Source organism: Felis catus, chromosome B2, assembly GCF_018350175.1.
Source record: "Felis catus isolate Fca126 chromosome B2, F.catus_Fca126_mat1.0, whole genome shotgun sequence".
Taxonomy (NCBI): Eukaryota; Metazoa; Chordata; class Mammalia; order Carnivora; family Felidae; genus Felis; species Felis catus.
Window position 1 is genome coordinate 95,673,069 of NC_058372.1, and position 26,116 is coordinate 95,699,184.

Sequence of the window (26,116 nt, forward strand, 5' to 3'; positions counted from 1 at the left end):
TTCATTTCCAATATTTGGCTCCCACCAACAAACACTTCCATGAGTTAAAACATGGTAAAATAGGGGTGCCTGGGTGGCTCAGTTGGTTAAGCATCCAACTCTTGATTTTGGTTCAGATCATGAACTCACAGTTCATGAGACAGCCCTGCGTCGGGCTTTGTGCTGAGAGCATGGAGCGTACTTGGGACTCTCTCTCTCTCTCTCTCTCTCTCTCTCTCTCTCTCTCTCTTTCTTTTTCTCTCTGCCCCTCCCCTGTTCTCTGTCTCTCAGAATAAATAAACATTTTAAAAAATGGTGAAATAGCCCCTGTCTGATTGAAAACCACATACTTAAAAAGAATATGAATTATAGAAAGGGCATTACATATCAAAGCACCATGATAATAAATAATGAGCCTCATTATTTATTGATGAGTGTGAATCTTTGCTCTGTGCTAGCTTCAGATGTCCTTCCTCATTGCCATAGATGCCTTTTGCCTGCCTTTTTTCTTTTTACACAGATTGATTTAACTCAAAGGGATACAAAGAAGTAGAACATCAATATTTGGAATTCCCATAAAAAGCATTTATTCTACTTCCTACTGCAACAATATTAGAGTTATTATCATTAAATCAGCAATCACTTCTTAATATCTAAATGTTTGCACAGAAAGTTCTGACTCAATTGTATTGCCTTAGAAAAAGAGCTTTCCCCAAAGTGGGAGACAGAGAAGCATATGCATGTTAAACACATTCATTCACTCATAAAATGATATTACTCACGTACCTGTCTGCAGTAGGAAAGTTCAATAATGTCTTTACTCATAGTGTGAGAGCTGGTTTAGCTGCCATGCTTTTAAGGTTGGAAAGCACACTTCTTGTTACAACCTACTACTATGAGATCAGTGAGGGTTGCCATATTGTGTCATGAAAGAAACCCTCCCCCCACCAAAAAGAAATTGGCTTTAGTAATGCTATGTCCTAAAAATTAATAATTAGTGCAAGATGAAAAGCTTTAGAGATTGGGTGTACAACAATATGAATATACATAACGCTACTGAACTGTGTACTTAAAATGATTAAGACAGTAAATGTTATCTTATGTGTATTTTACCACAGTTTGGAATAAAAAATTTAGGGGTGCCTGGGTGGCTCTGTTGGTTGAGTGTCCAACTCTTGGCTTCAGCTCAGGTCAGGATCTCACTGTTTGTGGGTTCAAGCCCTGTGTCGGCCTCCATGCTGACCATGTGGGCCTGCTTGGGATTCTCTCTCTCTCTGTCTCTCTTTCTCTGCTCCTCCCTTGTGTGCTCTCTATCTCCCTCTCAAAATAAATAAATAAACTTAAAAAATGTATCTAGAATGCAATTTTTTAATTACTTAGTAATGGAAAGCACTAAAAAAAAAAAGGGGGGGGGGACATAAGATTGTTAGTTCTGAGGCGCCTGGGTGGCTCAGTCAGTTGAGCATCTGACTTCGGCTCAGGTCATGATCGCACAGTTCATGAGTTCGAGCCCTGCATCGGGCTCTGTGCTGACAGCTCAGAGCCTGGAGCCTGCTTCAGATTCTGTGTCTTCTCTTTCTCTGCCCCTTCCCTGCTCATGCTCTGTCTCTCTCTGTCTCTCAAAAATGAATAAACGTTAAAAAAATTTAAAAAAAAAAGATTGTTCTTATTTTATATTTTATTAGAACATGATAAAAATAGGTAGGGAAATTCAGTAGGGAAGGTTTCTAACTCAAAACAGCGTAATATCAATCAGAGTACCAGAAATATAAAATTAACTTTGATAAAATGTTAAAATAAAAAATCAAATTTAAATTAAAAAATTAAAAAACCTAGTTCACGTAATTTATACTTATATTCAAATTGGTTTTACATTTAGTTTTTCTTTATGAAAAATAGTGTATAACTGTAAACAAAGCCTGATAAATCTAGTCACTAGGTCCTAGCTAGAGGACTAGAGCTAGCTAGAGTTTCAAGTTGTTTCCTACATTTGTCCTTTAATAACTTAAAATAAAAGTGGGGCGCCTGGGTGGCTCAGTCAGTTGAGCGTCTGACTTCGGCTCAGGTCGTGATCTCACAGTTTGTGAGTTCGAGCCCCACGTCGGGCTCTGTGCTGAGAGCTTGGAACCTGGAGCCTGATTTGGATTCTGTGTCTCCTCCTCTCTCTGCCCCTCCCCTGCTCATGCTCTGTCTCTCTGTCTCTCAATAATAAATAAATGTTAAAACAAATTTTTTTTAATAACTTAAAATAAAAGTAACTCTGTAGGTTTACTCAAGTCCAGGAAACAATTGGTGGCAGCATTCAGAGCTGGGGCACAAAACAAATCCTCCAAGAGGAATGGCCAAGGAGGGTATGTGGGGAGTGCCCTTCTCCCTTGGTTTGCAGCCCAACAGCAGTCCTGTCTGCTTCCCAGCACTGATATGCCATCTGGACATGGTTTCTCAAGCCTTGCTTGCTCTCCCAGGCTGCAGTCAAGGAGCTCTGGGTACTGGGCAGCCCTCACAGAGAGGCCCCAAGGCCAACCCAAGAGAGTTCAGTACTGCGAGGGCAGGCAGGGGGTAGGAGACCCATCGGCAAGGAGGCTTGCAGCCAGAAACAGGTGAACTGGGAACCCAGTGTAGGAGGGAGGCAGAACAGATAGAAGAAGGGCAAGAAGCTGGGGAAGGAAGCAAGCGGCAGCAGACTGTCATTCTGGCTATACTGTCTCCTAGCATCACCCGGGATGGAGTCAGCCAAGCACCACCTGTATTCTCTACTTGTACCTCACCTTCCCCCTCAGAATGGCCAAATACCCATAGTAGGAAGGACTGGCTCTGAGGTCTGCTTCTGGGTCTTTCTATTGTCTTTGTCTCTCTGCCCCTTTCCTTTCTTCTCCCCATCCACCATCCCTCTTTTCTTATTCTTTGCTCTTTCTGAGCTCTGGCTATCTTGATCTTTCTCATCTGCGTATTCTACCAGCCCTGGAGAAAGAGAAAAGCAGTGGAGCAGACTTTATTTTTCCTGCTAATGTGTTCTCAACTTTGTCTCTTGAGATCCTGGCTGAGAGGAGTAAGTGGACCATTCTCAAAAGGACAAGACATCTCCCCACAGTGGCCTGGCCAGTATCATTGGGAAACAGAAGTTAACTCAACTTAGATTCTGGGTGGTTTATACCTACTGTGAGTGCCTGTGTGCTAGGGCACTTCCCATGCTTTCCAAAGTACCCTTCTCTTAGTCTGCTCTGCAGTGAGCCTTGTCACTTCCTTTCAGGATCAGCAGATTTACTAGGCTGGTGCATCAGGACCACCTTTGGCATCTTTCCCAAGCAGAAAGCCATAAATTCTTCTTAAGATTCCTGGGTTGATCCAACCCTCTTGGTTATATCTATTTATTCAGATGAGTGTTTACATTTTTATTTGCATTAAAGTTAAGCAATTTTCCTTTCCCCACTCAACCAGAATGTATTCATTCTCTATATTTGTTCTGTACAATTTGTTATTGTATTTCTTTATTTTAAATGCTATTAAAATTCCTAAGACATTCCTTAAAGCTGATAATGCTATATTGAATCCTTCAATTGAAATAAGAAGACATTTACTGTACCTGCTTATGTAAACAGAAATACGGATTTATAATTACAAGGATGGTATTGCCTCTCAAATGCATATATACATTAAGTAGGGGAAAAAGCGCAACAAAAATCAAGATAGAATATTACTAGAATTTAAATCTGAGATGAGAAAAATCACCAGGGATTTTATATTTATTTGTACAAAACTATCTTTCCTTTAAATGGCTGCATAAAATCTTTAGTCCATTTTAAAGCAGAAGATATGTCTATGTAAAATGTTTATATTTCTAGCAGACCATTTTTTCATATTAGAGAAAAGCATAAGGAAGTGGCATCACTAAATGAAAACATATATTATATATATATATATACATATATATATATATATATATATATATATATGACAATCGTGTTGAATAATTCATTCTTTGCATGTAAGGAGATTAACAGTATAGATTATTGTGTTCTGTTATATTAATGTACTTATATTTATTATGTTATATTGTCTGCTTACTTCATTTTGTAAGTCAAAATGTCTTAATTCCACTACATGGAGGTATTTCTAGGACATGAAGGAACACCCTTTATTAATGAAAACATTTCTTTAAAAAAGAATAGAACAAGAAGACTGAGCAATGCATTGTTTAATTAAAATCAGCCTCATCAGGGGCACCTGGGTGGCTCAGTCGGTTGAGCATCCGAATCTTGATTTCAGCTCAGGTCATGATCTCATGGCTCATAGGATCAAGGCCCACGAAGGGCTCTGTACTGACAGTACACAGAGCCTTCTTCTGATTCTCTCTCTCCCTCTCTCTGCCCCCCACCCCCGGCTCATGCTTACTCTCTCTCTCAAAATAAATAAATAAACTTTAAAAAATTTTTAAATCAGCATCTTCAAAGAAGGCAATTACCTTAATGAGAATTTCTATGATTTCTAGTATAAAAAATATTTGTCTTCAATTATAGTCACTTATTTTGACCTAGAAGATTGTATGTGACTATAGTGATTATGAGTAAAATTTTAATCATTCTAGAGCCTAGTTCAAACAAGCAAAATGGAATAAACAGGTATAGCAATTATTTGATTAATTCAAGCAAAAAACTCTTTTGCTTTAACCATTTGGATTCTTTCATTCTTGATGACCTGGATAAAGCCGCTGTGCATACCATACTGTCCGTAAGTATGTGTACACGTATATTTTTTAAAAGAAAAAATCAGCCCCTGCCCCCTTCCAAAACAAAAGGTAACTATGATCTATAGAGGAGAAAAAATTTTGCCACATCAGTGTTGTGCCTTCAGAAGTCACGTGTACAGATTTTGCTTCTTGTCAGTGTTTCTCTGCCCCATCATTCAGAAAATATCTGTGACTCTCTAATCTCACTCTTGAGATTGGGATGCTCTCAAGTCATTAAAACAGACAGGTGTCTGCTCTAGTCTCGACTCTCTCAGAAATGGTTCTACCATAATCACTTTTGACAGCTTTTTTATTGCCTAATTCATCTTCTAATTAAAGGTGGTACAGGGGCTCCTGGGTGGCTCAGTCGGTTGAGCATCCGACTGCGTCTCAGGTCATGATCTCTCAGTCTGTGAGTTCGAGCCCCGTGTCGGGCTCTGTGCTGACAGCTCAGAGCCTGGAGCCTGCTTCAGATTCTGTCTCCCTCTCTCTCTTTCCCTCCCCCACTCATGCTCTCTCTCTCTCTCTCTCTCTCTCTGTCAAAAATAAATAAACATTAAAAAAAATTAAAAAAAAAATAAAGGTGGAACATTTTCTAGTTTCCAGCCTGGTTATTCTAGTTTAGTCAAGAAGTATAGCAGTCCACAGCAAAGGAAACAACCAACAAAACTAAAAGGCAACCGACGGAATGGGAAAAGATATTTGCAAATGACATATCGGACAAAGGGCTAGTATCCAAAATCTATAAAGAGCTCACCAAACTCCACACCCGAAAAACAAATAACCCAGTGAAGAAATGGGCAGAAAACATGAATAGACACTTCTCTAAAGAAGACATCCGGATGGCCAACAGGCACATGAAAAGATGCTCAACGTCGCTCCTTATCAGGGAAATACAAATCAAAACCACACTCAGATATCACCTCACACCAGTCAGAGTGGCCAAAATGAACAAATCAGGAGACTATAGATGCTGGAGAGGATGTGGAGAAACGGAAACCCTCTTGCACTGTTGGTGGGAATGCAAATTGGTGCAGCCACTCTGGAAAACAGTGTGGAGGTTCCTCAGAAAATTAAAAATAGACCTACCCTATGACCCAGCAATAGCACTGCTAGGAATTTACCCAAGGGATACAGGAGTACTGATGTATAGGGCCACTTGTACCCCAATGTTTATAGCAGCACTCTCAACAATAGCCAAATTATGGAAAGAGCCTAAATGTCCATCAACTGATGAATGGATAAAGAAATTGTGGTTTATATACACAATGGAATACTACATGGCAATGAGAAAGAACGAAATATGGCCCTTTGTAGCAACGTGGATGGAACTGGAGAGTGTGAAGCTAAGTGAAATAAGCCATACAGAGAAAGACAGATACCATATGTTTTCACTCTTATGTGGATCCTGAGAAACTTAACAGAAACTCATGGGGGAGGGGAAGGAAAAAAAAAAAAAGAGGTTAGAGTGGGAGAGAGCCAAAGCATAAGAGACTCTTAAAAACTGAGAACAAACTGAGGGTTGATGGGGGGGGGGGGAAGGGAGGGTGGGTGATGGGTATTGAGGAGGGCACCTTTTGGGATGAGCACTGGGTGTTGTATGGAAACCAATTTGACAATAAATTTCATATATTGAAAAAAAAAGAAAAGAAAAAAAAGAAGTATAGCAGTCCAGTTCAACAAGCATTTATGGAGGTAGCAAAGAAGAAAAAACATTTTCTAACACTTTCATTTTCCATGGTGGTTGCGCACTTAGAGAGGTGATGCCCCATTTCTCTGCCCACCCCATTATTTCTCCTTTCTCTCTCTCTCCAGCTGCTCCACATGGGTCCACTAATTTTTCTCTGAATGCTCAATCCTAGCCTTACCTCATTTCTTAGACTAGACCAGGTTCAAAATATGAAGTACTTAAGAGGCTTCAGACTTATTCACTCCACCCCCACCAAGCTCCATCCCAGGGAACATCATATTGTATCTTGTCCACTGTTGGGTTGGCCTAGGACACATTACATGAACATTGATCACTGGGCTCCCTCATTTTGTCTCAAGATGCCCAGGCTGCTAATCTCACCAAGGACAGTTCTAAAATCATTGTACAAAAAGTAGGACTTTCCAAATCCTGAAGTCTAACCTCCAACCCTCACCCTGAGACTGAGGTATTTACTAAGGTTAGACCTTCCCAATAGTGACTTTCTTAATAGACTTGTGAGTATCATTCATCCATTCCAATGCTACATTTCACCTTCTGATTGGCACTGCACCTCCAATCGCCTGTGCCATCTGGTGTTGTGATTAGAGACTGCTGAGCCCTTGGATCTTCCTTGTCCCAAATGTCTGCTTTCATCACCAGCCAGATCTCACCACTATTCCACCCCACCTCACCCAGGACCTGCCCTATCCACACAGGTAGGTCTACTACCCAACTTCAATCTCTCACCTTTCTCAGACCATCTGCATGGCAGGAGTCCCTCTGTGTTCTATCAGTACTGAGCTAAAAGTCTAGATATACTGTTAGAAAAAAAAAATAAAGATAGAGAACAATGTGTGTAGCATGTTACATTTTGTGCAAAAGGTAGAGGATTGGAATAAGTGTATTCGCTTGTAGATGCATTAGGAAACTATGGAAGGGTACATGGAAAACCAATAATTACCTGCGATGGGGTAGAGGACAATGAGCAGATAGGAGACACAGGCAGGAGAGAGACTTTTTGCTGTATACTTTTTTATATTTTGAATTTGAATGTGAAGATACTGCATATTCAGGAAACTTTCGAAGATGGAGGAATGAATAAATATGATTTAAGTTACAGTGTGATTAAAGTTCAGTTGAAATGGTTGAGGTATGCATGTGTACTTTTTTATGATTCTTCGGTTTGCTGTAATCTGTACCAGTCCTGACATTATCTGAGGGGGCCGCTACTATTCCCAAGCGTGCATAGCGGGCCACTCTACTGCCTTTGCAAACATTCCTCCCCACTCCTGCAAAGTCTGTCCATGTTTTGTCTACTCATCCTTTAAGATCCTGCTCAAACAGCTCTTCCTTTGTGATGTCTGCCCCAGAAAAGTTGCTTATTTTCCTCTTTGCGCTGCCATTTACCTTGGCCGTACTCCAAACTCAGCACTTACCATATTGATTTACAAGTCTCCTTCCTTACTGAACTAGGAGGCCCCAGGGTCAGACTGCATTCGTGTGGCTTGAACATTAGCTATACATTTTGCATGAATGAAATGCTGTATACTTACAGTAAAAAAAAGAAAAGAAAAGAAAAGAAAAATAAATAGAAAACAATGTTGTTGCAAATGTGCAGTGTTTCAGCTCTAGTACAAATTTCATTTTTATTTGGGCTTTTAAAAGTAGAGCAGGAAAGCTCACCAAATATATGTATGCATATATACATAAATAAGCCATATGTGGGCAGCAGAAAGAGAATTGGCTGTTTCCACAGCACGCCTCCACCTTCTCTACATTTGTGCTGTGGAATTACAGAGATCAAGGTAGAGCTTGGTGGCATAGGGAGCACTTCTTTGTCTCTGAAAAAGCCTGGAATTATTGGGTGCAGCCAGAGCTGCCTTTGCTATATAGGTTTCACAGCTGGGGCATTCTATAGCTTGGAGGATGTTGCTTTAATATCCTAAGTACAGCATTATAAACAACAGGATATGATATACTCGTTTTCCCACCAAAGCTAAATATCTGGATCTATAAGAAAAAGATTGATTTCCTATGTACAGCCAGCCTTGGAAAAATCCAGTCTATCTGTATCAATCTGTGGTACCACGCATTTGAAGGTACTGTGGTCACTAGGATGTAGCAGGAAATGTGAGTGGCTTGTTTTTCTTTCCACTCTAAGTATATGTGTTGTCTTCCTTTGAAGTAATGACTGTGGGTGCTGTTATTTACATATGTATAAATAAACATATAAATATATATTAGCCGGTCCATTTCCTGTATTAATCCAAATTAGAAGGTTTTGACTGTGGCAGGGTTTTCAGGGTTTTTTTTTTAAAGCGTGATAATGCATTTATTATTTTTCTTCTACATATTATATTTGCTTGTCACAAAAATTTCCAACTCTGAAACATACAAAATAAAGACTTAAATTCTCGCATCACCTTTGAAGATAACTAGTTTGGTGTGTATCTTTTCATAATTTTTTCTTATGCATTTATATAAACAGAGTTAGTCCATTTGTACTCTTCCTACCAAAAGGGATCATATGCTGCATACGGTTCTCTGACTTTTTTTTTGTTTATCAATCTTTATGATCATCTTCCCAAGTCACTATCTATAAATATGCCTCTTCTGAATCGCTACAGAGTATTTCATATATATAATAGAATGAATGGGTATACTGTTCTATAGTTTACCAATCTCTGTTTATGGACATTTAAGTTATTTACACTTTTTTTTTAAAGTAAACTCTACCCCCAATGTGGGGCTCAAACTCATGATCCTGAGATCAAGAGTTGCATGCTAGGGGTGCCTGGGTGGCTTAGTCGGTTAAGTGTCTGACTTTGGCTCAGGTCATGATCTCACGGTTCAGTTCGTGAGTTCAAGCCCCCTGTTAGGCTCTCTGTTGTCAGCACAGAGCCTGCTCCAAATCCTGGTTCCTCTCTCTCTCTGTCCCTCCCCGGCTCGTGCTCACACACTCTCTCTCTCTGTCAAAAATCAATAAACATTAAAAGAAAAAAAGAGTTGCATGCTTTACCAACTAAGCCAGCCAGGTACACCTATTTCCACTTTTTTTCTTCAATCAACAATGCTGTCTCTATGGGGGGGGGGGGGTTTGACAGTATTTCTGTGGGACAAATTCCCTAGAAACAGAATTACTGAGTTGAAAACACACTTATTTTTAAATGTTATAGATACTGTAACATATAACTATGACTTGATAAAAGATTTTATCAACCCAAGCTCCCAACCAAAGTGAATGAATGTGCCTATTTTTCTACCACCCTGTAAATGTTATACATAGTCAATCTTTTTCTCTCGCCAGTCTGTTGTTATCGTTGTTTAGATTTGCAGTTCTTAAGTTACATTACGTCAAGTTAAGTTAAGCTCTTGTTTGTTGTTGTTTTTTGGCCACTTATATTCTTTCAGTGAATTGTCTTTTCATGTTCTTTGCTCATTTTTGTATTGGATTGTTTATCTTGCTGAAGATATCGTGATAAATTAATTATCATTGGTATCATAATTGATAAAAACCGTGTTCTTGTATGAGACATTTTAATCTTTTTGTGTGCTTCTTCTTCTGTTTAAATAACTTTGTTCTGTTATCCAACTAGGGTTTAAGTTTGTTATATTTGTGGGGATGTAAATGGCGGGGGTTTTGCGTGGGAGGAGCTATTAAGTAGTGAAAACCCTGAATGCTTCTCTGCCCTTACTGGAGAGGGGATATCAAGAGGGGGACTCCTGAATTGTTTTCTGGTCCTGCATGCAATGGAATTAAATGAAGGTCTCAGAAGAGTAATTGAAACGCTCTTTCCTCTCATTCATTCCTGTTCTGCTCCTGCATATCTTTCAGTCCCTTTCTTCAAATAAGTTTCTTGCACTTGCTATTAAAAATGTTTACAACAATCTTAGACTCAAAGTATCAAACATTTAAACTGAAAACATTTAAATTAAAGTCCTTTGGGATTCTGTTTTCAACTCTAGTCAAGACAGATCCATTTCCTTCCAGAATCCTGGGTGGTGATCATCCTGACCAACATGCCTGGCTTGCTATAAGGAATCACTAATGATTGGAAAGCCTGGGGCATATACAAAGCTCTCTATAAGTAATAATTACTGTTATTGTTCTCTGACATCCTTAAATTTCAAACTGAATTCCTACAGCTAATGCAGTACAAGGGGAAATTAAAGCTCTTGTGACATCATACCCATAATAAAGAGGAGTCGCTGGCCAGTGATGCTCATTTGTTTTCGTGAGGACTTTGAGAGAGGATCATATCATCATTTTGGATGGAGAGGTGAAAAATCGGGGGTTTGTCACTTTGGAATTGATGAAGAGTTTTTCATATCTTAGTAGGTCAGAAATCCCTCACTGGGGATCCCTTCTTTTGTTGAGAACAAAGGCCTCTGGTTGCACTCTGACAGCATTTGGGCCGTAAGTTCTAGAGGTAGTTCTGGACTCCACTTCTCCACTCCACTTCTTATTCTCTCTTGAGAAAAATCTGAAGACTGGTCCCATCCAGAACCTCGATGGGGGCTCGAACCTGCTGTGGTTGTGGCTGTGGCAGGTGCAATGGGTGTGCTAATAATCGCAGCAGGAGCATTGAGTATCGGAATAGGTATCCTGACTCCCGGAATAGATGTGAAAATACCAGAAACAGGGACTATGACCGGGATCTTGAGGTAAGTCCTTGCTGAGGGAATCCTTCTGGGTCACTGACTTGTCCAATGTGTCTTTTATAATGTTTGAGAATGAGGTTTGTGATTGTGAATCAGTATCTATTACTATCATGCAGGGCTAATGCCATTCTAGTTTCATATATTTGCAGGTATCCTGGGTGCTATTTATTAACATATTCACTTAGATACCTTTTATTTTTTTCTGGGTGTTAAATGGTGATCTTGCGATTGGTTAGAGCTTAACCAGCAAAGTAAATGCCTGTGAAGGTAGCTCCTGCTGGGGACTGTTCTCTGAGACTTAGTTGTCCCTTCTCTAGGCTTTTCAGAACTTCAATGATGGGAAAGAACCAAGCTACTTTATTCTCTCAAAAGCTGCTTTGCTTTGGGCTGGGCTTATTTGCAGTATGCCAAGTTCTTATTTGAATCAGATATTAATAAATCACATAAAGGTGCTTTAAGAAGTAGAATGATTAGCTTAAGATTCCAGATCACCAGCTCAGAATTGCCTTTTGTGTACCTGCTTTGACAGATGATGTTGCCATAAGATTGAGAGGTGAATCAAGGCCAACCCTGATGGTTACTTGTTACCCCCAGTCCCTGTTTGTAAAAGTCAGTGTGCTGTTTTAGTATTAAATCTGTTGTGTTACTTTGTAAAATGTGGGGTGGCCGTCCCTACCAACCTGTGCTCACCTTTGATGCTTATTTATCCCTCTCTTGTTCACCTATGATATATATTTGTTTTGTTTTCACATGATGGCTTTGAAGCTTTTGGAATGGAATGTGCAGAATGTATATGTCAGACGAGTTTTGTAATGTGCTCTAAGAAAAGCATGCCCCGCACACTTCTAATCTATTGTTTTTCTCCAGGGTACTGATTACACTAAAACCCATAATTTAATGAAATAGGTATTAGATTTAAATCTGTCTGACTTCAACTCAGGTCATGATCTCGTAGTTCGTGAGTTCGAGCCCCATGTCGGGCTCTGTGCTGACAGCTCAGAGCCTGGAGCCTGCTTCATATTCTGTGTCTCCCTGTCTCTCTGCCCCTCCCCTGCTCACACACTCTCTCTCTCTCTCTCTCTCGCTCTCTCTCTCTCTCTCTCAAAAATAAATAAATATTTAAAAAATAATAATAAAAAGAAAGTAGAGTAAAACATTTGAAGTTGGCAGTTTGCTGACCGCATTACTCAGATGGACCCTCATAGCTGTTTCTTATTTCAAGACTAGAGGGAAGGGACTAGTATATTAATTATTCTGTGTTTATTCCCATGTCTATTGATTTTACTGTTATTTCTTCTTTTCAAAGCTTTGGTTTCTCTCTGCTATTGCACCTGATGACTTTCTCTTTTGGAAGCTTTAGTCAAAAACCATGTATAGAAAGGTAAAAAATTCACTGTGCATAGATTTATGTCCTTTGCTAATTACTAATCAGTAATGATCAGCTACCAGGGAATATTTTTAATGACTTCTAACCAGCATCATGGAAGAACATAGGGAAAAACAAAGAGTTGTGAGTGGAGGACAAACAGATAATGCTACCTTATATGCTTAGAGTACTTAGGTACCATGTGATTCTGAGAGATCTCTGTGATTATGACAAATATGGCAAAAAAAAAAAAAAAAAGGAATCTCTCCAAGGCAACTGGCATCATCATGTTGTATCATCGAACCTAATTGCCTGCTGACTTAGGATGAAGGTCTTAGAAACCTGAACATACAATTCACCATGATGGTCCAAATAAGAACCCTAAATAATGAGGACATTTTCACATTTGATTTTGTTTTATTAGAATCTTAAAATGAAGAATGGCTAACTTAGAGAATGAGGGAAGTAGGGGTTGTTTTTGGCATTGATGCTAAAACTCATTTAAAGCATCCCCCTGTTCATGGTGGTATCATTCAAACCAGCACAGGGGACTTTGCCCTGTGAGTTCTCTCATAACCTTTGCCTAAAATGACTAGACAGAATATCAGAATACTTCTAGGAAGTATTAACTTCTATGAGTTTAGCAACTAAGTGAAGTTCCACCAAAAGATACATGTTAATTCAAAATATTGAATTTTTTCCTGGTATTTTATAAAATGATAAATGTTATATGTTATAACAATGATAAATGCCTTTAAAAAAACCCTCTTTGACTTTCTGTTTTCTTTTCTTTTTTTTTTAATGTTTATTTTTGAGAGAAAAAGAGAGAGACAGACAGACAGTGTGAGCAGGGGAGGGGCAGAGAGAGAAGGAGACACACACTCCAAAGCAAGCTCCGGGCTCTGAGCTGTCAGTACAGAGCCCAATGCAGGACTTGAACTCACAGACTGTGAGATCGTGACCTGAGCCAAACTTGGACACTTAACCAACTGAGCTACCCAGGTGCCCCTGATTTTTTATTTTAAAACTGTAATAGTCTGAACTGGCTATGGTAATCTATTAAGTATCTGTGAATGTAAAAAATTATGCCTGATCAACATCCATCCATCTCTAAAACTGATTAAATAGTATCTTATTTGTGAAGTTTCCCTGAATTCTCAGCTGATATTGTCTGACATCTCTCATGTCCTCATCGAATTTTGTAATATCCCAAGTAATTTTCAGAAACATAGCTCTTCTTCACTAGCCCTCCTGGGCAGGGCATTCCCCTCTCATTTACACCTAATGCGGCGTCTGGCATATAAGAGACACTCAATACACGGAAATGCAATGACCAGGAAAGTGAATTAGACAGCCCTGAATGTAGCCAAAAGACCAGAGCTCTGACTCCAGCCCTTCTTTAGGCCAGCTGCATTAGCTTCGGTAGGTTATTATGCTTCCCGGGCACCAGCTTTTATATTTGTAAATTAGGTGATGGGTGCTGGATTAGATAGTGCTCTGCACAACCCTAGGGATCCTCTGAGGTGCCTCAGGGGGTGCAACAGGGAGAAAGGATGGATGGAGAGGTAGATGGGAGATGAACTCAGGCTTGCAAGATTCATGCCATGTCCTCACTCAGGGAAGTTCCCTTATATCTGTTTTCTATATATGGCTGAATCTCTGTACAATTTCTTTTGAATCAAATGTTTTACCCCTGGAAAAATCATAACAATTTGACTAGATTACATATCATGTTCTTCCGCCTCTAGTATCTATCATTTTATGTAACAATTTTATTAACTCATCTCATCATACTGCCTTTTATTTATTTTTTAAGTTTATTTATTTTGAGAGAGAAAGAGAGAGAGCATGCTCCCATGAGGGAGGGACAGAGAGAGAGGGAGAAAAAGAATCCCAAGCAGGTTCCATGCTGTCAGCACAGAGACCAGTGCAAAACTCTATGTGGGGCTCCGTGTGGAGCTCAAACCAATGAACCGTGAGATCATGACCTGAGCAGAAACCAAGAGTCAAAAGCTTAACTGACTGAGCCACCCAAGTACCCCTCATATTGCCTTTTAAAAACAACTTTACATCACATTGATCTCATTAGCTCCTTATTTATATGCCCCCCATACAGATCTTTTCTGCTCTGTATTTTACCTAGCCCAACTTGTCTGTTATATCTTGTAGTTACTTTTTAAAACAGAATAAGCTGCTTGTCGATACTGTTGTTTTCTGTAGTTTATAGAATCACTCTTTTTTTAAGTTTTTTTTTTTTATTTAAGTAATCTCTGTGCCCAACATGGGGCTCAAACTCATGACCCCAAATTCAAGAGTCACATGCTCTTCCAACTGAGCCAGCTAGGTCCCTTGTACTTAAAATTTTTTTTTAATGATATTTGAGATAGCAAATATTTTCAAGTTTGTGAGTAAATATTCACTGGCTGTTACCCCAAGTACTAAATGGAACAGCTATTTTCACAGCATAATTAGTAATGAAAGAATTAGTAGGTAGATTACAGGAGGAAACAAGCACTAGAAGGTCAAAGTATACAAAATCAAGAAAGAAATTCAATACCCATGTACTCAGTATTCATTCAGAGCTCACTAAATTCCCTAGTACTTCTGCAATTTTAATGTTAACATTCTGCCAGTGGCTTAAGCTTTGTTCCTTATGTTTGATACATGTGCTATTTACTTATTCATTTCATGCTTGTTAATGAGGTACCTTGGGAGTTTCTCCTTACAGTGAAAATGGAAGGGAATGAAAAAGGAATTGTTGGGAGTACCCAACTAACTCAGTCACAAACTGCCAACAACTTACCCTAAAACAAGCCTAAAAGGAATGACAAATTTTATTTAAGACAAAAAAATAAAATACAGTATGTCAGTTACATTTGATATCAAGTTGTTCTATCTTACAATTAGGAAAGGCATCAGAATTAAGGTGGTAGTTGATCTCATAAGAAGACAAATCAAAGTACCATGTGTTTGGTTAGAATGGTACAGAAAGGAACCTTAGGAAGTAGAACTTTATTCAGGAATAAATGTGGAGTAGGGCCCAATCTTTTTCTTTTCAAAGTTTATTTATTTATTTTGAGGAGGGGAGGGTGCAGAGAGAGAGAATCCCAAGTAGGCTCCACACTGTCATAGTGTGGAGTGACAGTGTGGAGCCCCATATGGGGCTTGAACTCACAAACTGTGAGATCATGACCTGAGCTAAAACCAAGAGTCAGATGCTTAACTGATGGAGCCACCCAGGTGCCCTGGGGCCAATCTTTAAATATAGACAGAGAAGTGCTATAAGTTCTTGAGCAAAGAACCATTCATGATGAATGAATTATTTCAGAGGTAGTGTCATTGATATTCCTGGTGCGATGGAAAGGTGGGGTTTAAGGATCACAGATGGAGACTAGAATCTCAGAAACTGCCCAAAAGGCTGTTAAACCAGCATAGGCTTATATTAAGATAGAGGCTGTTGAATGGGCTGAGGTCAAGAGATTTGATGACAGATAATATATAGGACAAAAAGTGGATGGAACAAAAAGAATCTAAGGTTTTTAGTTTAGGCGGCTTTAAGAAATGATGTTTCTAGTAGAAAGTGAAATTCTTCAGAAAGGAAAACAGCTTGCAAGAAAAATGGATTGTTTCTTTTTAGAAAATGTTGACTTTGAAGTAGTAACTTGGAAACCAGTTAGAAAGTTTTAAAGTAACAGAAAAAACAGTATAGAGAAAATAGACCTGAGATAGTCTCAGAACAAATTAGAAACTCAAAACCTTCCACATTTTCTTTTAGTCTCTTTCTTTTCTTTCTTTCTTTCTTTCTTTCTTTCTTTCTTTCTTTCTTTCTTTCTTTCTTTCTTTCTTTCTTTCTTTCTTTCCTTATCCCTTCCTCCCTTCCTCCCTTCCCTCCTTCCTTCCATCCTTCCTTCCTTTTGTATATTGATATCTAAACTCATTTGTCAGCAAAATCTGACCTAAACTCTTATGAGGCAATTCATTGTCTTTAATTATCCCACTTGGCGTGAATTGTCATACAGTTTTGCTGCACATATTAATGCATTATGGTATATATTTACTTTTCCAAAATCTGAAGATTTTTACTTTTAAAATATTTCTAGCCCCGATAGGGGCTTTGCATAAGGGACTGTGGACCTGTAGTAAGTTTAGAGACAGAATGCCAGTGAAGGACTTTACAGAATCCTACATAACTGGGAGTCATCTGTAAGTGTTGAATAAACGATGAGAGATTTAATGAATGTTTAAACTTAAAAAGGGGGTGGGGAAGGTGGTAGAGCCTGGGTGGCTCAGTTGGTTAAGTGTCCAACTTCAGCTCAGGCCATGATCTCAGGGTTTGTGAGTTCAAGTGCCACATCAGGCTCTGTGCTGACAGCTCAGAGCCCGGAGCCTGCTTCAGATTCCGTGTCTCCCTCTTTCTCTGTCCCTCCCCTGCTCATACTCTGTCTCTCTCGCTGTCTGTCTGTCTGTCTCTCTCTCTCCAAAATCAATAAACATCAAAAAAAAAAAAAAACTTAAAAAGAGAAACATAAAGTTTGTACAAAGAGAAAGTAAAGGAGGGAAATCAAGAAATAGGTAAGTTGAAGCAGATAAAGGATTTGGCAAAAAGAAAGATATGGTTGAATCCATACAGTTCTTGAAGGTTATGGGAGTAGAGCGGTGTGGGCACTGGGAACTGGAGAGGGAGGCTGATGTTTATTTACAAGTTGAAGGAGAGGCAGAGACCAGAAAGGGGAATGTTGCAGACTCACAAAAGGGTAGCAGTACAGAGGGCAGGACTGCCCATCAAGATAGGACGAACTAGGCAGTTTTAGAAGCAGAGAAGAGAACAAAGGAGAAGAGATAATACTAAAAATGCTTCAGAATGAGGCAATCATTTCAGAGGGGCAAACTGGTTGACAAGCAGATTTTCAGACAAGTGGAGGGGAGAAGCTTTGGAAGGGAGCAGAGACACATCTTCCCAAACTAAGGAAGTATCCGAATGTGAAATTGACACAAGAAAAAACTCACACTGAGGAGTTTTACTTTTTTTTGTAGAGAACAAAATAGTTACTACCTCCAGAAATGGGTCTGGGGAAAAAGTGATGATTGAGAAGAGGGTGGTTTGGGAGTGTGGAGAAGAGTTTGGAGTAGCCACTGACAAAGTGTGACAGGAAATCAACAGGGAAATGATGACTGTCAAAAGGGCCAGGATGACTTAAACATCATAACTCTACAGTCCACATGTGCATAAAGAAGTGTTTGGCCATGGCTCTTTTGCTGTTCAATGCAGCCTGAAATTTCCTAATCCACAAAAAAAGAATATTTTGATTCTCCCGGCAGACTTATAGATGCACACAACATGATCCTTTGTCATTAGCTTTCCCAAATAACAAGCTAGTAGTAACTCTCGCAGGGCTAACATCATAACTGCAAGTCTCCTCACTGGTCCCCTGGATCCGTCTCCTGTACTCTAATACCTACAAATCTCTCCGTACAGAGCACCAGAGTCATCTAAAAGGCATGAATCAGATCCTACTATGTCTTTGCTTGCAAATCTCCAATGACTTCCCATCACACTTGGAAGAGAGCTCTCCAGTGGTCAAGCGGGCTTACAGGCCTTTTGTGAACCGTCTCCTGCCCCTGAGTAACTTAAATTCACCCCCTTGTTGTGCTCCAGCCACACTGGAGCAGCTACTTGGCTTGCAGGACTCTATCTTGCCTTGAGATTTTTTCTTTTAAGTTTATGTATTTTGAGAGAGACAGAGCACAAGCTGGGGAGGGGCAGAGAGAGGGAGAGAATCGCAAGCAGGCTCTGTGCTGACAGCTCAGAGCCTGATGTGGGGCTTGAATCCATGAAGCCTTGAGATCATGACTTGAGCCAAAATCAAGAGTTGGACGTTTTACCAACTGAGCAACCCAGGCGCCCCTTGCCTTGAGCTTTTGACTCTCCCTGCTTATTTGTCCTGGAACACACTTCCCCCTGTACTCACGGGATGGTTCCATCTTGTCCTTCATAACTTAGCTTAAATGTCATCTCTGAAGAAAAGACATTCAGTTATCATCACCTCATCCTACATGAATTATCTGCATAGTTCATATTACTATATTTTCCTGCTCCTCTCTTTGCTCATTTATTGTCTTTCTCCCTCACGATGTAAACAGAGATTTTTGTTTCTTGTTCACCACTGTATCCCCATTCCTAGCACAATGGCTGATATATACTAGGTGATCAATAAATGTTGAATGAATAGATAAATTTTTCTCTGTACCCTTTTCAACTTAATTTCCTTAGTTATTTTATTTCCCAATGTCTGCTTAATGCTTAGTAGGTATTCTGCAGCTCAATTTCCTTAATTTGATTTGATTTATTAATTTTAATTTGACACAGTAAGTACAGCACATTGTGTCTCTTTCCTACAATTTGTAACTGTTGGGATTAATATCCCTGTGATGTTTCCTAGGCAGCTGAGTCCAAAACCTGTTTTGTTCCCTTGTTATACAGCCTTCTCATCCACTGCCCCAATTAATGGCATTAAAAGAAAAAAAAAAACCCAATCTTTCTTTATAGCTATTTCATGTACAGAAAGTCAATACTTTTGGTCAGGAACCAGTTTGGTAGCAAACAGCTTTGGCAACTCTGCCTCACAGCCCCCAGAGTCTACCCATGCAGGGGCAGCAAGCCCTCGCTTGTGCTGACAGGGGAGGACACGGCCCCTCTGTGGAGCACTTAGGCTGCCAGGCCACTCCTGGACTTCTCCTCGGTGACAGGGAGCTTCAGTCTGTCCAGCAACAGCCTGGTAAACACAACTCTCTGTAACACACCCAGGGAAATTGAACTGATTGCTAGCCAGCCACAGGTAAGGAGTTAAATAAGAAATAGAAATAAAATAATTCTGCACTATTACAAAGATGAATCTAGGAGCAGAAAACCAAAAATCAAGGATATCGTCATAAAATGAAATAGGGTGGATCTACTTAGACCACCTTTCTTAAAGTAATTGATGGCAGCTTTGCTGGGCTCTCACACAGTATAATTAACATGTGTCACTCCTAAAAGAACATATTACCTGCCTATACTATGAAGCCTCCTTCTATTTAGCACTGTGCAATCATTAATTAGCTCACGCACGAGTCCCTGAGTTGGTGTCATTATCTCTGCTTTGCAAACAAGGAAAAGCAAGGGTGTTGGTGCTTAGACTCCAAACAGTGTGTTGCTGGGCTCAATAAAGAACCTTAGGGGACAACTGGGTGGCTCAGTTGGTTAAGCATCCAACTTCAGCTCAAGTCAGGATCTCGCAGTTTGCTGGTTCGAGCCCTGAGTTGGGCTCTGCGCTGACAGCTCAGAGCCTGGAGCCTTCTTTGGATTCTGTATCTCCCTCTCTCTCTGCCCCTCCCCCACTCATGCTCTGTCTCTCTCTCAAAAATAAATAAAACACTTAAAAAAAAATTTTTTTTAAAGAATCTTGGAATTCCTCATTCTCAGACTGAACTTGGGTTTCTGCATGGTGGAATCAATATACTGTACTATTGAAGACAGCCAAATGGAAATGCCCCAAATACATGTTCTTCTTGCAGTATTTTGGTTCCATCATTGTGGTTTTTCACATGAAAGGACACTACTCTCTCCTGGCATGGTTGAAGGCTGGATGAGAGGGACTAGCAAGAAAGGGGGGGGGGGTATGGCACGGTGACGTGGAAGGAAAATGCATCATGTGATTTCTGGTCTTCTTAAGGAAGTCTATGAAGTCTGAAAGATACATTGGTAGTCAGGGAGCAGGGCTAATCCTGCAACTTGGCCTCCCCTTCCTAAGTTTCTGGTAAATCCTATAAACAAAGAGCAGACAAATCTTGTCCTTGAAGGAAGTATCATCCTAACACCAGGAATGACAGAACATCAGTGTGTGGGTCTTCTTTGCAGGCATTTTATAGGTACCTGCCTTGTCTGCTGATAGGTAATGCTAGCCTGGTTTCTTTCTTGTTGTTGTTGTTGTTTAATGTTTATTTGCTTATTCATTCTGAGAGAGAGAGAGAGAGAGAGAGAGAGAAAGAGAGAGAGAGAGAGAGCACACAGGGGAGGGACAGAGAGACAGAGAGAGAGAATCCCAAGCAGACTCTGCACTATCAGCACGGAACTCAACTTGGGGTTCCATCCCATGAGCTGTGAGATCATGACCTGAGCTGAAATCAAGAGTTGGACACTTAACCAACTGAGCCACCCAGGTGGACCCTGGTTTCTGCTTTCATACTTCTACAGGATCATATCTATTTTAGTCTTCTGTAGAAATTATTCAAAGGAACCAAGAAGCTTTTGTGCACCAGATCAATAAAAAAGTATGGGGTTAATTTCAGGAACATCACACCCCAACAAGAGTCATCTTGGGGAAGTGCTTGGCACAATCTCTTGAATGCAAATTATTATCCCAAGAAGTCTACAGCACTAATAGCCAGGTGACGTGTGGGGTGTGTGGGGTGTCTCAGCAGGAAGTGAGGAGGCAGCCTCTGGGTGATTTCAGTTTTCCAAGCTTCTCCCCTTCTCAAAGCATGTTTTATCCCTAGAGTGCCCTGCTTATGCCAGGCACTAAAAATAGAAAGAGAGTCCTGTTGATTTGCAGACATTAGGCAAAAAGGATAGAAATAAAAAATACATAATAGACAATAGAATAGATAAAAAGGAATCTTTCACCCCCTGTCTCTGATCTTTGGTCAAATTTAGGGAGAGAAGTTTAATAGTAAGTGTCAAAACATTTTTTTTTAATTCAGTAAGCTTTGTGCCTAATGTGGGGCTTGAACTCACAACCCGAAGATCAAGAATCCCATGCTCTACTGACTGAGCCAGCCAGGCATCCCAAACATTTCTTTCAACAGATTGAGCTGACCAATAAAAAATTCACTGATTCAGGATATTTTAAAGCAAACATATTTACTCTGAACCTAGGCATATCGACATGGCTTAGCTTCTCTTTTGTAGGGGGAGAAAAATAGCATAGTACTCTATGAAAATTTTTGTGGACGTAAGCTGATACCTGCTTTACATTTTTAATCAGAGATGGAATTTGAAGGAAAAAAATCTTTCATGTAATATTTTCCTTCACTGAATTACTAGGGTAAGAATAGGTTTTGTTGAATTTCTGTTTAAGTTAAATCAGACTCTCATGAACACAAAATGTATGTTTTGTGAAAATATAAGTTACTTAGATATTTTGGGGAACTGGATGTCTAGAGCTGAGTTGCAATACTAGGATGTCTGGATCCTTGGGGAATAAGTTGTTCTAGACAACTGACTATTATAGATAACTTAGTGTCTATCTTTGTAGGTTAGAAACTTAAAATTTTTACTGCTTTGAATAAAAACTAAAGCTACGTTTATTTTTGTTTTTTTTTTCTTAAACAGAATATACTAAACATTACTTAGACTTTTCTTGATAAAGAATTATTATTATAGGGGCGCCTGGGTGGCTCAGTCGGTTAAGTGTCTGACTTCGGCTCAGGTTTCTTGCGGTTTGTGAGTTCGAGCCCCACATCGGGCTCTGTGCTGACAGCTCGGAGCCTGGAGCCTGCTTCAGATTCTGTGTCTCCCTCTCTCTCTGCCCGTCCCGTGCTCATGCTCTGTCTCTCTCTGTCTCAAAAATAAATAAGCGTTAAAAAAACTTTTTTAAAGAATGATTATTATGGATAACAGCTTTTTTATGGATATGCAGTAATGTTCTCAGAACTTATTGAAGTGTATGTTCTATCTGCGATTGCAGTAAATTTTCATTTCTGTGTTATTTTAAATAGTTTTGTCTAGATGTTTCCTTCTTGTTATAATTTCTTACTTTTGTCGCTGTGTACTTTAAAAAAAAAGTCCTTTAAAATGTTTTAACTGTGGGGTGCCTTGTAGTTCAGTTGGTTAAGTGTCCAACTCTTGATTTCGGCTCAGGTCACGATCTCACAAATTGTGAGTTTGAGCTCCGCATTAGGCTCTGTCTGTGCTGACATTGTGGAGCCTACTTGGAATTCTCTCTCTCTCTCTCTCTCTCTCTCTCCCTCTCTCTGCCCCTCCCCTATTCTCACTCTCTCTCTCTCAAACAAATAAATATTTATTAAAAAATAAAATGTTCATAGTGTTTCAATTAGATATGTGTTTGGAAATTAGCTAGCAATGCTCATAATGTTGTGTAAGGGAAGACTAAATGGGCTTGAAGTGAGGCCAAAAGTGCCTTCTCCAACCTTAACTGTTGTATTAACAAAAGTTTTTCTTGTTATATGAATTTAAAAACATATTCAAAAGTAGAGAGAATATCATAATGGATCACCACACCATTCCACTTCTATGTATACATCATCCAGTTTCAACATTTACCATTCTCTGGGCCACCTTGTTCCCTTTATACCTCCCCTACCATCCCACAGCTGGATTAAAAGCCAATCCCCAAATCAGTATGAATCCCAACATCATGTTTAGCTTAAAATAGATACAAATGGTTACATATAGAAATATTTAGATATATCTGTATATATACTGGTTAGTATACATATTTATTTCCTTGCTCTGTCATCTCAGAGGGCCTAGAATCAATGATACCCCAGTAGTAACAAACACACCTAGAACCCAGATCTTGGTTTCTAATGCCATTCTCCAATAAAATGTACCAGGGCTCCTTAGAAAAATTGCTGATTGTACAACTGGAGCCCAAAATATACAAGATGAGCCTGGAGTGTCTTGTAGTGCCAGAATGTAAAAAGTGCCAAACACACACACACACACACACACACACACACACACACACACACACTGATAGAGATATGTGAAACGGACATAGGAGCCAGCTGAAAGAGCTCCCAGTAGCTCAAACTGGAACAATTTGAGCAAGAAAATAAATAAGTATTGTATCAGAACTCAAAGTATAGAGTAAATATTTTTGAGTCCACATTCAAGGGTATTGGATAGAAATAAATAATTGAACGAATGAATGAATGAATGAATAAATAAAGGAGAAGAGATGAATCTCCCACGCAGAAGATTGGTTTTATTCTCATGGTGTCACTTAACACTTTCCTCCATCCCTACTACTTCACAGTAAATAATAATTCAGTAATTAAAACTTGATTAGATTAATTTTGCAGAAATATTTCACAGGTGATGTTTTATATATACTATTGAATTATATCACAGGTGATCTTTCTTTTTCTATGATGTACAGATTGGTGTCAACATCCTGATCCATCTTTTGCAAAGCCTTTTGCCAAACAGTCTTAGCAGTCATTGACGACTATTGCCTAGATCTATTAACTCATTTCATCCACATTTATTGGCTGGGATTTTTCTTTCTTTTTTTTTTTAATGTTTTTATTTATTTTTGAGACAGAGAGACAGCATGAGCAGGGGAGAGGCAGAGAGAGAGGGAGACACAGAATCTGAAGCAGGCTCCAGGCTCTGAGCTGTCAGCACAGAGCCCGACACAGGGCTTGAACTCATGGACTGTGAGATCATGACCTGAGCCGAAGTCGGACGCTTAACCGACTGAGCCACCCAGGCGCCCCTTGCTGGGATTTTTCTAAAACAACTTTCCCACATCAACTATTTTGTTGTTCTGAGAAACAGTTCATAAGAAAGGCAGGATAGGGGCACCTGGGTGGCTCAGCCAGTTAAGCGTCTGACTTGGTTTCAGCGTAGGTCATGATCTCACTGTTCATGAGATCGAGACCTGCATTGGGGCTGACAGTGGGGAGCCTGCTCGAGATTCTGTTTCTTCCTCTCTTTCTGCCCCTCTCCTGTTCCCTCTGTCTCTCTCTCAAAATAAATAAACTTAATTTAGAAAAGGCAGAATAAATGCTTGATTTTTCCCTCTTTATTTCCCAGTTTTCAGATAATGATTTGTTGCTTTCTAGAAACTTCCAAATGTGGCCTGTTAGTTGTCTGCTGTCTGTGCTGTGATTTCAACTATATAGTAATTATTAAGGGAAAAGAAAAAGCTAAGAACACTGACTTATTAGGCTTATAAGACACTGGTGGACTTTTTACCATTGAAAGTGTAGATTTGTAATATGGTTAAGCAAGTCACTTCCCGAAGAGGGAAGTAGCAGGAAGAGAATCCCATTTCTAGCAAGGGTGATTGTCACTGGCAGATCTAAAGCACAAGCAAGAGAGAAGAAAGAAGGAGAAAACCAGGTGATATATACAGCAGAAGTGAATAAAAGAGGGAAAAACAGAAAGGGGGAGGAGATGAACACTGGAGAGAACGTCCTTAGCAAATATTCTGTGCTCCAGTAATGCTTGATTGCTGACCTAGACAATCTCTGGTTTGCCATCTCTTTCTTGAATTCCTTATGTAATCTGAGAGCTAACTATAAATTAGCAGAATAAGATTGAACCCTCTTTCTTGACTTGTTCCCTTTACTTATCTACTGTACAAGATGATCTTTTGGACATATAATTTCAAAACACGTGTTGGTCTGCTGTAATCTTATGCACCAACCAGGAAATAGACCTGTCCAAATAAACTGAGATAAACATGTATTTGCTTTTTCACTGAGGCATCCAATTCATGAGAAGTTTACACATGATTCTATCTTGATAAGAAGAGCTTAGAAAAGATACACAATGTGATTTACATTTGCCAAACTACACCATGACTCAGAAGCTAATTTGGAGGGTTGAAAAACACAGAAGAAACTATCTTGCTGCTCATTATGGTATGCTCATCTGTGGTAATTTTTTAAAAAGGATATGTTTATATATTATCAAGTGTGGCTGTTATACCTTTGCCAATGAGTTTTAGTATAAACTGTCTTGCTATTAAACTATTGGTATGTTACTAGGAATAATTAATACTGTATAGTAATATGCAGATTTTTATAATTGTACTGTGATTCTCTTTTTATGTGCTTTTACATTTAAGAAGATAAAACTTTAAAAATTTTTGACTGATTTTTTTAAGTCATGAGCGTTTTTACTTTTTATCTGGTATTATGAATGAAGCTAAAAAATTCTGAATGATTTATGTTAAGAAGTAAAAAAAAAAAAAAGAGTAGATTTAGGATCTCCCCTTGACTTGGGCCTTTATTTTTATTTTTTTAAACATTTATTTATTTTTTGAGAGACAGAGAGAACCAAGTATGAGTTGGGGAGGGGCAGAGAGAGAGAGAGGGAGACACAGAATCTGAAGTAGGCTCCAGGCTCTGAGAGCCCAACGGGGTGGGAGAGGGGTTGAATTCACAAACAGTGAGATCATGACCTTAGCTGAAATTGGACGCTTAACTCATAGACCCACTGAGCCACCCTGGCACTCCAAGAGGACCCTCTTTAAAAAGGACCTGTTCTTTGCTCTTTGCCTATCCTGGAGGGCAGGCCCTGCTGCCAGGGTGTGTATTTCCAGGCCCGACAGGTGTCAGGGAGTATGCGCAATGCTTGGATGTATGCGCTGTCCACTGGCAGACATGGGAGCCACTCATAGTGTAGAATGGAGACAGGGGAGGGAAGAGTAGGAGGCAAACCTGGGCTTCAGGTCATTTTGAAGGTGTATTTTTAAAGGCAAGAAATTAGAATACACTTTAACAGTTCATTAGTTTCACTTATAACTTTAAAACATTTTAATACATTAAATACATTTAAATTTATGACCCTCCATTTATATTCTTGTTCCCCTTTTGCCACCAATGTTGGGGCAAACTTGGGTAGGTTTTTAAAACAAAACAAAAAAGATTGAACTCATCTGTTCTTATGTTCTTAATT

At 39.5% G+C, this 26,116-nt stretch overlaps 1 protein-coding gene across 1 annotated transcript in view; it reads left to right on the forward strand.

Moving 5' to 3' along the window:
- CRYBG1 (crystallin beta-gamma domain containing 1) overlaps positions 1–26,116 on the forward strand; it is a 186,666-nt gene that overhangs the window by 70,741 nt on the left and 89,809 nt on the right. The gene's annotated exons all lie outside the window — the stretch shown is intronic.